General features: G+C 35.4%; 1 pseudogene; it reads left to right on the forward strand.

The window, feature by feature from the left end:
- The first annotated feature begins 10,269 nt into the window (after positions 1–10,269).
- Positions 10,270–10,576, forward strand: LOC123634703 (annotated as a pseudogene).
- The last annotated feature ends 1,034 nt before the right edge of the window (positions 10,577–11,610 follow it).

Raw genomic sequence — 11,610 nt, forward strand, 5'->3', positions numbered from 1 at the left:
TGACTTAAGTCAATGTTGCTTTATTGAACTGCCATAAGATTTACTTATTAAAATGAAAAATCTAATACTTCTCATTCATAAAAGAAATATGGTACTACAAAATAGTATTATAAAAGATTGTGGGCGCTTAGATAAGCAGTGGTTAGGAAGCAGAAATACATCATATTTTCTATATTAATCATGACTTAAAGAGATAATAAAGTCTTGAAACTAAGCAACTGAGTAATTGAGTAACAGAATAGAAATTGCTTTGAGTGAAAAAGCTAGTCATATCATTTTGGGTTTTAGACCATTAATCATGGAATATTCTTACTTATTGCTTTATATTAATTATTGAAGGCCTCCTGGTAATAAAAGCAACATAAATTTAGCTCTTTGTGATTCCTGATAGCCCCTTGATTTCAGAGTTGACAAATCTCCTTAGATTATAATGTTCTGTAAAATTGTTCACACATATAAGAATCAAATGCTATCCAAGTGTATTATCTCTCTGTTGGATATTATCTCTCTGCTCCAAACCACCCACTCAACCACAAATACACATAAAGAAATTATAGGCATACAACCCATTATTTTCTTTCATATGATAGCCTTCCCTAGCTCTCTCTAAAGAGGCAGACAAGATTGGCTTTTGTGAAGAGCTCAGTATTGCAGTTCATGCCATGTTTCTTCACTCATTCCACAACATTTATCAAATAGACACAATGCCAGCCACTTCTTTCATGGAAACTGCAGTCCGGTGTGTATATCTCAACACTAGAGCTCATTGCACAAGCACAACCTAAGCAAATTCAGATATTTTTCTTTAAGCACTCCACTTAGTAGAAGCCCATCTACTCATACATTTTGTAACACCCAGGTTCTCCATCAGAGCATCTAGGTCCTGAAGTGTGACGTTCACTTGCAAATTACCTGAAGTAAATGACCATATCTCAAACCCCTCTTGTCCATGAGCACAGAAATACTCAGTTCCACCATCAGCCTATCACCCCTTCAGTCATGCTCTTTCTCTTCTGTAGGCTTTGGACTCTGTAGCCTATTCTCCACTCTTTTTATTCATTCATCCACATTAGGTGGCCAAACAAGATTATTTTTCTCTTACTATGCTATAGGAAAATATTGAGACACTAACTTGAGGGAATAAACCAAGAAATAAAACTTCCAATGACAAGAGGAAGAAAAGAAAGCAAAAGATGTCTGAGAACAAGCTAGTAGAGACATTAAATTCATATATTCTGTACTCCAAAGCCATGGTGATTTGTCTGGAAAAATGAGGATAAAATGAATGATGAATCTAACAAAAATGGGATTGATATTAATATTTCACAGGGGCAGAATGATCCATAGGGGATAAGAAATCTGGAAGAGATTTGGAAATAGAAACACAAGACAAGCAAATAAATGAATGGATCTGCTGTCAGATGAGAAAACAGTGAATGAAATCTGTGGATAGATGTCATTAAGAATCATAGGCCAGGAGTCATGGGCCAGGCCTGTAATCCTAGCACTTTGGGAGGCCGAGGCAGGAGGATCACTTGAGGCCAGATGTTTCAGACCAGCCTGAGAAAAAGCAAGACGCTATCTCTACAAAATAATAAAAATTACCTGGACATGCTGGTGCATGCCTGTCATCCCAGCTACTTGAGAGTCTGAGGCAAGAGGATCCCCAGAGCCCAGGTGTTTGAGGTTGCAATGAGCTATTATGATGCCACTGCACTCTAGCCCAGGCAACAGAGCAAGACCCTGTCTCAAAAAAAAATAATAATAATAATTAAGAAAAGAAAAGAAAAAAAAGAAGCATTATAATAACCTTGGTTTAAGAGATGGTATACATGTAAAATTATTTATTAGTAATTGTCAATGACACATGAGAACATCAACTTTTCTCTGTGATCAATCACTGTTTTTATGAATTTGTATATTGTCAGAATTGTATATTAATTAGGTCCTTGGCATTAGAGACACAGTGTATAAAGTTTGCTGGGCACTCACTCTCTAGAAGATATGAAATAACCTTGAAGGTGACCAAGAAAGCATCACTATAGGCTACACGTCTCAGGAGACCCCTTTCTGCAGAGTTTACTCTCAGGTCATAGAGGGTTCCTATCATCTCTTCGCTTCACTGATTCCTACTTGACTTTGCTTAGTATCCTAGGCCTTGTTTGAGTTAGATGTCCCTCCTAGGTACTCCTGCAAATCTTGTATTTCTCTTATCACAGCACTAAGTAAACCTTAAATCACTGGCTTATATTTCCTGTTAGATTGTTAACTTGGGACTGAAGCTGTCTTTTGCCATCTAATATAGCCCCAGATCTAGCAAAATCTCCAGAACATAGTAGGCAGTCAATAAATACTTTCTGAATCAATGAATGAATTCTTAGATAGGAGTGATGACTTATCAGAGAGTCAAGAATATCTAGTCTAAAAGAAATCTATTACTTCCTAATAGGTACTCCTGAAGAATCTTAAAGAGGATTAATGTCATGGCCCCCAGGAAATGTATTCCTATTAGAAGGTTAGGCTTCTAGGAAGTAGGTATCCAACCTAATTATATTTCCATTATGCTGACAAAGGAAGGCAAATAAGTTAGACCCATTCCTCTCCAAGCCTGGTTCTTAGAGTCCAGCAGTTCATTTTATGTTGTCCATGACACCATGTTTCCTATACTTAGAATCCCTTCTAATGACTCCATTTCAATAAGACTAAAGTCTCTAATATGCAGATAAGATGGAATTATATTAAAGGTTCCTGAGCTTTAAAATATCAACTGCAATGCAATCCTGTTGCAATTGCTTGTAACTGTACCATATACATTTTATAAAGAGAAAACCTAGAAATAAATTAGTTTTGATCACTATTTGGTACATATGAACACTTTATTTTTCCTTTCTATTCCTTAATAGTAAACCTATGTCCTGAGTGTGGTTTCCTAATTTTAAATAATTTCATTTATATATGATTAAAGAATGGTCTTTAGTCCTTGTAGCTAATTATTTACGAATTTCATTTTTAAATTTATTTTTCCAGTTATAAGAATACACCTATCAAGTTTAAGGAAAAAGGAAGCAAGAACAGTAACAGAAAAAATGTTACTTATTGCATTTTAAATTTTTAGAGAACAAATGCTACTGAAATGGTTGGGACTATTTGGTTGATAAGATATTTTGAACTGTGGTGGTGGGATTTTTTCCACTCATTCATGTCATTGCCCACAGGCAATCCTACAGTGGCTCAGTAACCACAGCTAAGGTGGCAATGGAGCCTAAATATCTAAGTGAGGGTAGCCTTCACCTTCAGTCGGAGAAGCTGTGGTTCAAACTGTGTAAGGCAACTCCTCTCTAACCTCTTCTGTCCCGTCCCCTTGTTGCTTTGCACCAGATGTGGATAAAGTAACAGGAAATGTGTGGCAGGGTAGAGTAAATAAAGACCCAGCTTTCTGGCCAGAGGGCTAAAAGAGGGAGCCCCAGGAAACAGTAAAGTACAAAAAACAGTGCAGAGAGTGAGAAGTGTGGGAAAGTAATATCATAAACTGTTTATGAATTCCTGTGCAACACCCCTGCAGATGCATATGTGTGCATGTGACCCAAAATAGCACGCTGATGACTCTGAGAACTGAGTTATTATTTAGGTCACTGCCCAGATCCCACACTGGCTACTGTGAGTGATGCATATACAAGAAGTATCCTTTGAAAACAGCACCAACATTAAAACCACAAATTACAGAAAGCAAGTTGAAATCTGTGGCCTGAATCAAATTTACCACTTGCTTGCTAAAACAAAACAAAAAAAAATCAATATTTTTCATATGATTTAAATAAGACCCAGACTCAAAATATTGAAAATACCCAGGATATAATCCAAAATTACTTGGCATATGATGAACCAGAAAAATCTCAACTCAACCTGGGGAAACCTCTCTCTCAACCTGGGGAAAGACCATCAAAGATGTCAATGCTGAGATGACACAGATGGAATTATTTGCCAAAGACATTAAAGCAGCTATTATAAAAATGCTCTAACAAGTAAGGGCAAGAGATCTTGAAATAACGGAAACACAGAAAACATTGAAATAGATATATAAAGAAGAAAGTGGAAATTTTAGAATTGAAAAATGCAATAACAAATTTAAAATCTTACTGGATGGGCCCAGTAGCAGAATACAGATGACAAAGGAAAGATTAGTGAACTTGAAGATAGAGCAATAGAGATTACAGTAGTCCCCGCTTACCTGTGGTTTCATTTATTATGGTTTCAGTTACCTGAGGTCAGTTGAGGTTTGAAAAATTAAATAGAAAATTCCAGAAATAAGTAATTCATAAGTTTAAATTGTGCACTGTTTTGAGTAGCTTGATGGAATTTCACTCCATTGTATCCAGACTGTATACACTACCCACCTGTTAATCAGTTACTAGCCATAATGGTTATCAGATCAACTAAAATGGCAAATGCAGTGCTTGTGTTCAAGTAACCCTTATTTTACTTAATAATGGCCCCAAAGCATAAGAGTAGAGGTGCTGGCAATTCAGATATGCCAAACAGAAGCCATAAAGTCCTTCCTTTAAAAGAAAAGGAGAACATTCTCAATAAGGAAAGAAAAAATTCGTATGCTGAGGTTACTAAGTTCTATTATAAGAATGAATCCTCTGTCCATAAAATTGTGAAGAGGGAAAATAAAATGTGTGCATAGTCTATATAAGGTTCAGTACTATTGGTGGTTTCAGGCCTCCATTAAGGGTCTTGAAATGTATCCTTTGTGGATAAAGAGGAACTGATATATATGATCTGATAAACCGAAAGCAGGATTGAAAAATTTAAATACAGCCTCAGGAACCTGTGGTGTAATAACAAAAGAACTAATATTTGTGCTTTAGTCTCAGAAAGAGACAAGAAATAATATGTTGATTTTTAAAAAAATTGAAGAAATAATGGCTGAAAACTACCCAAATTTGGAAAAGACATAAAGCTACAGATTCAAAAAATTTAGCCAGCCTAAACAGAAAAATAACCAAAAAAACTATGCCCAGAGCCATCATAATCCAACTGCTGAAAACTATAGACAAAATATCATGAAAGCAACCAGAGAAAAATGATGTGTTACTTACAGGGAAACATTTATTCAAATGACTGCAGCTGTCTCATTGAAGACAGAAGGAAGTGGAACAACATTTATAAAGTGCTGAAAGAAAATAATTTTCAACCCAGAATTCCATATCCAGAGAAAATGTCTTTAAGGAATAAAGATGAAATATTCTCAGATGGAGGTAAATAAACCGAGAGAATTTGTTGCCAGCAGATATTTTCTAAAAGAATTGTTAAAGGAACTTCTTCTGACAGAAGGGAAATAATACTCAAAAGATGCCTGTAGCATCAAGAATGAGAGAAGAGGGCCGGGGAGCGGTGGCTCACACCTGTAATTCTAACACTCTGGGAGGCCGAGGCAGGTGGATCGCTCGAGGTCAGGAGTTTGAGACCAGCCTGAGCAAGAGCGAGACCTCGTCTCTACTAAAAATAGAAAGAAATGATCTGGCCATCTAAAAATATATAGAGAAAAAATTAGCTGGGCATGGTGGCGCATGCCTGTAGTCCCAGCTACTCGGGAGGCTGAGACAGTAGGATGGCTTAAGCCCAGGAGTTTGAGGTTGCTGTGAGCTAGGCTGACGCCACGGCACTCACTCTAGCCCGGGCAACTAAGCGAGACTCTGTCTCAAAAAAAAAAAAAAAAGAATGAGAGAAGAACAACAGAAATGGTGACTCTCTTGGTAAATATATTAATAATAGACTCTTCATGCCTTCTATAAATCTTTAAAATCTGTTTGATCTTTGAAAGCAAAAATGATAACATTCCCTGTCTGATGGGTTTTCAATGTATGTAGATATAACGCACAAGATAATGGCGACATAAGAGGGGAGGATAAAAGGAACTGTGTGGTGGAAAGGCAACTGGCTGCTTCATGGAGGATAAACTATAGGAGACAAGAATAGATGTAGGGACTGCAATTGCAATGTGCTGTCTACAAGAAAATGATTTTTAAAGGCAGAAACAAGAATAATCAGGGATAGATTGAGAGTTGTGTAAGGTGAAATCCTTTGCATATAAGCATCCTCATGATCAGACCCATGCTTATCTCTACAACTTCATATCGTTCTTCCTTTCTTTGCACTGTATACCCTAGTCATATGAAAATTATTTTATTAATATATTCCATACTTACATCCTCCTTGACTCTGCATATGTTGTTTCTTCTTATGAAATTTTATTTCTTCCTTTCACCAACCACCTGGATAGTTACAATTCATTTGTCAAGATTAGCTCAGGCATTTCCTTTTCACATAGTTGGGAAAGTCAGATCTCCCAAAATTAGGTTTTATACCTTTCCTATGCATTCCACATATGGTTACTATGGTGCTTAAGAAAATAAATACATTGTCAGTTTATTTACTTCAATATTTAAATAATACATGAACTTATTGCTCAATATAAAATTTCAAACAATATAAAAAACTGTTATAGATACAAAGAATAAAAAATTTTACATGGAGTATGCATTTACTCCATGTAGCCTTCGCTTTCTCCAGGTTAGTGTGTGTTCATCCAGGTTTTGTACTGTAAACCCTTTCTCTCATGCTTATATTCCAGTGGGTGAAAACAGATCATATAAAAATAAACATATGTTGATGCTGATAAGATTGGAGAAGAAAAATAAAGCAGGATAAATGAAGGGACAAAGAGGGAGTAAGATTTATAATCATTCCAAAACAATGTCCCTTGTGCCACACTCTGCCTTACATGTCATATTATCAACCCTCTGTGTGCAAAAACTGGAATATATTATTTAACTAGAATTTCCCTGATTATTGGTGAGTGCATATTTTCATATGTTAACAGACCATGCAACTGTCGGTTTATCTGATTATTCCACTCAACAGACCATAAGCTCTTTGCAGCCAATAATTGTATGTTTTATAACCCTGGATCCTAGCATTGTCCCTAGCATAAAGTAAGCTGAATAAACGACAATATAAGGAGAATTATTTGTATGTATGTGTGTGTGTGTGTGTGTGCATAAACAAGAGTTCTCTTAAATCAATGCATCACAAGAACAATTTGAAAATAAACAAATTTAAAATCAATACAAATCAGTAAAAAAAATGCATTTAAAATTACCTCTAACATATTAACTTATTTAGTTATGGCTTGATACCATTATTAGAATGATCTTAACTAATGTATTAAATTAAATGTCCAAAGGTAAAAGTTCTTTTTTGAACAATGTTTAATGACTCAGCAGAACAAAATCAAACCCAGAAAAATGAGAAAAATGTTTTTCAAAACACATCTTTAAAACTTAATTACAGTCACTGCTAAATAAATTATGTTCTGGCATTTAGTGAATTTATTATAAATTACTGGAACTGGAAGAATCTTAGACAAATACCTTAACTCTTTTATTTTACAGATGAGAAAATTAAGAAACAAGGAAGTGACTAGCTAATTAATGCAGATCCAGGAGAGGAATCAATATTCCTCAACTCCTTCCTACAGCAGTGCTCTTTATAGCACACTACCAAGCCTTTTATAGATACAATAAATTCTAAACTTATGAATGGATTGTGTTTTAAAAATTCATTTATGAATCATTTGTGGCTAGAACTGAGAATTCATTTTTCCCCTAAAAATAATTCTTAAAATTTGGTTGAATTCCTAAATTGGTCCCCAAATAAAGGTGCTCTAAGGAAGTCTTTAATTCAACAGTCTGCACAATGAGGAAGAATTAAAGTTAAGGAAGGGCTATTTTTATGTGTTGGTCCATGAACCCTTCAGGTTAAGTTCCACAAACATGCCACTAATGATTCTTGTTGTAGTTGAAAATGCAGGATGACTTTCTAATCAAGTATGACTGTGATTCTAGCACACTTTCCTGACTTTCATATTCCAACCTCATAAGAATTATATTTTGGGATTTTTTTTTTCCCCTGTACTTAAGTATCTGCCAGATGTTTTGTAGTTGCTAGCCATTCTCGGCTGTGTGCCTACCTGACTCCAAAACCTTTCTATAGGAGCTGGAAAGATTTTTATTAAATATGACAGATTCAACATACTCTGCTTAAGTCCAACCCACATTGACTATCCAGGGGAACTAAATATATTTAGTAGCTTAAGGCAATCCAGGTCTACCCCATAACTGAGAGTTAGTGTGAGTGTCTCCCTGAACTCATGGGCAATGTGTAAAAGGGGAGGAAGACCTAAGAAAAATCTAGGTATTATAAGGTAAATGAATGCTGTGTAATCAATCAATAAATGTCCACCACACTAAGAAAGAATGTTCCTTGTTCTATGAACTTCCTACCAGACAAAGAGTCATTTCCAGACTTCGCAGCAGTCTTTTCTCAACAAAAATTTCACAAACTCTCCCCTCTTCTACAAATCTCTTTTTCCTAATGTCATTGTCATACCCTGAGTTTACCAGATTTCCCATGTACACACTATAGTTAGAGTAGTCAAAGAATTTTTTCTGATTTGTGAATTAATAAAAATATATATGTACTTATACATACCTATGTCTTAGACCTGCATAACTGCACAGCTAAAGGCCATTTGCTTTTTAATAAATTATCTTTATTGAAAAAGAAAAATCACATTAAACAAGGGTAAACCCAGACATTTGATAGTTCCATATTACATTAGCATTTTTCATGTACACTTACTGAAATTCATTAATGAATTTTACTCCCTGCAGGTATGCTCTGACTGAGCAAACTTAAAAGAGAATAAAGAATTGGCATTAGAGTTAAAAAAAAAAAAGTAGAAGACTAAAAAATGACCTATGATATGAAGAGTAGCATTCCCTACATCCTCCTCCCTAACTTCTACCTCTCTACCAGAAGAAACAAAAGATACAGAAAAAAAAAAAAAACAAAAGTAGACAGAACAAAGAAAGATGTAAGAGGAAACTACTTCATGTGAATGGCTACAGTGAAAAAACTAAAGCTCTGTGTTAACTGTGGAATATAATTTATAAAACTGCATTACTTTTATTATCATGCACTAAATACACACACACAAATTAGAATTATTCAGAGAGAAGATCTCCAAGGGGACCTAAACGTAATAATATTCAAGCATAGTAAAAACCCAACCAAAAGAAAATTAAAAAGTACTTAATTAAAATTTTTCCCACCTAATTTTTAATAACACATTTTTAAGCATTAACAAGACATCAAAGGAAATGATTTATTACAGAAAGATTTTCAACAATAATATTGAAACCAGTACTGTTTTGGTTAAACAGAAAATTCTGATTAGCTATATACACCCAAGTATATATTTTTTTTTAATTTCAAATATAAACATGATATACGAGGGCTGTCCGGAAAGTATCCAGCCATTGTTCACATAATAGGAACTGTTTCTGAGACATCAAGGTAACCTGGTAGCCAAGGAGAGTGGACTGGGATGCACATGCATGAACAATGACTTCACTGTACTAGTCAGTGGGGCATTAGACACCGTTGAGTGAGCATATGTACCGTGTGGCCATCGCATTCAAAATGAGCGAGTAGAGCAATGAATCTGTACCAAATTTTGCGTTAAGCTTGAACATTCCTTTACAGGAACTATTCAGATGATTTAGCAGGCTTTCAGGGACCATGCAATGAGTGCTACTAAAATAAAAGTGTGGCACAAATGCTTCAAAAATGGTCGACAATCTGTTGTAAGTGATCCATGTTCTGGAAGGCCCGCAACAAGCAGAACAACTGAGAATGCTGAAGATGTACAAGAGATGCTAGGGGAAGTGTGTGAGGTCCTAAGGTGCCTACTTTGAAGGGGACTGAGGAGTCACTGTCCTATGCATAATGTTTCTTGTATCTTGTATTGTTTTCAATAAATGTCTCTATTTTTCCTATTACATGGCTGGATACTTTCCAGACAGATCTCGTATAGATGTGGGTATATAGATAGAGATATAGTTAGGATAGTTAAACAGTCTGTTTTCAGAGATTAGTTTAAACCCAAAAATGCAATATTTCCTTTGAAAAGATCTTAGATACTGGTATTAGTGTTTAAAAGTATTTTGAATTTCCTATCTCTGAAGACTTCTAAATAGGCTATGGTGTAGGCACAATGGAGCTTATGTCAGTACACTGATGTGCTACTACAGAGAACTCCAAGGACAGTCCCGTAAAAATCTAACATGAAAGTTCAGTCCAGTGGCTTTGGATCTATTTCTATCACTTCTTACAGTAACTCATGAGACCCCAACAGCCAAAATGGTGAAGTGGATGGAGAGCAAGCATGCTTTTCAGGAAGCCTTGGACAATGCAGGAGATAAACTTGTAACAGTTGACTTCTTGGCCAGGTGGTGCAGGCCTTGCAAAATGATCCTTCTCTGAAAAGAATGGGTATTCCAACATGGTGCTACATGAAGTGAATATGGATGACTGTCAGAATGTTGCTTCAGAGTGTGAAGTCAAATGCATGACAACCTTCTAATTTTTAAAAAAGGGACAAAAGGTGGGTGAATTTTCTGGAGCTAATAAGGAAAAGCTGGAAGCCACCATTAATGAATTAATCTAATCATATTTTCCAAAAACATAACCAGCCATTAGCTGTTTGAAATTTGTAGTTTTTTCATTTAGAAGTATGGAGACTCAAATGCCATCTGATTAAAAATGAGAATAAAATAGTAATTCTGCCCTTAAAAAAAGATCTAATATACAATTATGTGAAAGCATTCACATAAACCACAAGGAGAGAGGTGGAATGTGATTCACCATCACCTTTTACTGTTTTCCCATATATGAATGAAGTTTCTTAGAATCATCATTTATCATCATTACATTGCAATTTTTATTATCATAGCTATCCTTAATCAGCCAAATTGCAAATTCCTGCTTCTCCTTCTTGTTTCCAATAAACCTTGGGTATGAAGCCTTTCCAATCTCTCCTGAATAGATGTGAGTCCTTCTTTCTCCTATGTTCCCACAGCATTTTGAAAACACCTCCATTATTGCACTTTTAATTGCTTGTTTGCATGAACATTTCCAAATTTTTAATCTCCTAGAGAAAAATATTCTATTATTTTGCCAAAATAACTTCCACTTTGTTGGAGTTCAATATATACTTGTCAAATGAATGATCAATCAAAACTGTTTCAAAGAGTAATTTTTCAATAAATTATGTAATATAGAGTAAGAGTTAAGATAGCAAGACAGCTTTTCTTTCACATTTTTCATTCCCACACTCCCTGTATTGCTATGGAAAAGGCCTATCATTGTCTTCTTTTTTTATTTTTTAATACAAAGAATGTATTTCCTGCCCCAATCAAAGGCCAGCCTCTCCTGTTCTCTCCTCTTCCATTCCCTCTCAGTTTCTCACATAGTTTGTTCCCACAATTATCCCGTTGCATGTATCACCAGTTCTTCTCTTAAACGTAATTATTCCCATCAGCTTACGTGGGCTAGTACCTTTATATTAAATTATTTTAATATAAATAAAACAAACATAAACCCCTCTTGCCCTCCTATCCTCTTCTAGCTACTTTCTCATGTCTCAGAACCCCTTCACAGCAAAACTTCTTGAACTTTATCATGGTATCTGCTTTAACTTCC

Source organism: Lemur catta, chromosome 3 (genome assembly GCF_020740605.2).
Source record: "Lemur catta isolate mLemCat1 chromosome 3, mLemCat1.pri, whole genome shotgun sequence".
NCBI classification, from domain to species: domain Eukaryota; kingdom Metazoa; phylum Chordata; class Mammalia; order Primates; family Lemuridae; genus Lemur; species Lemur catta.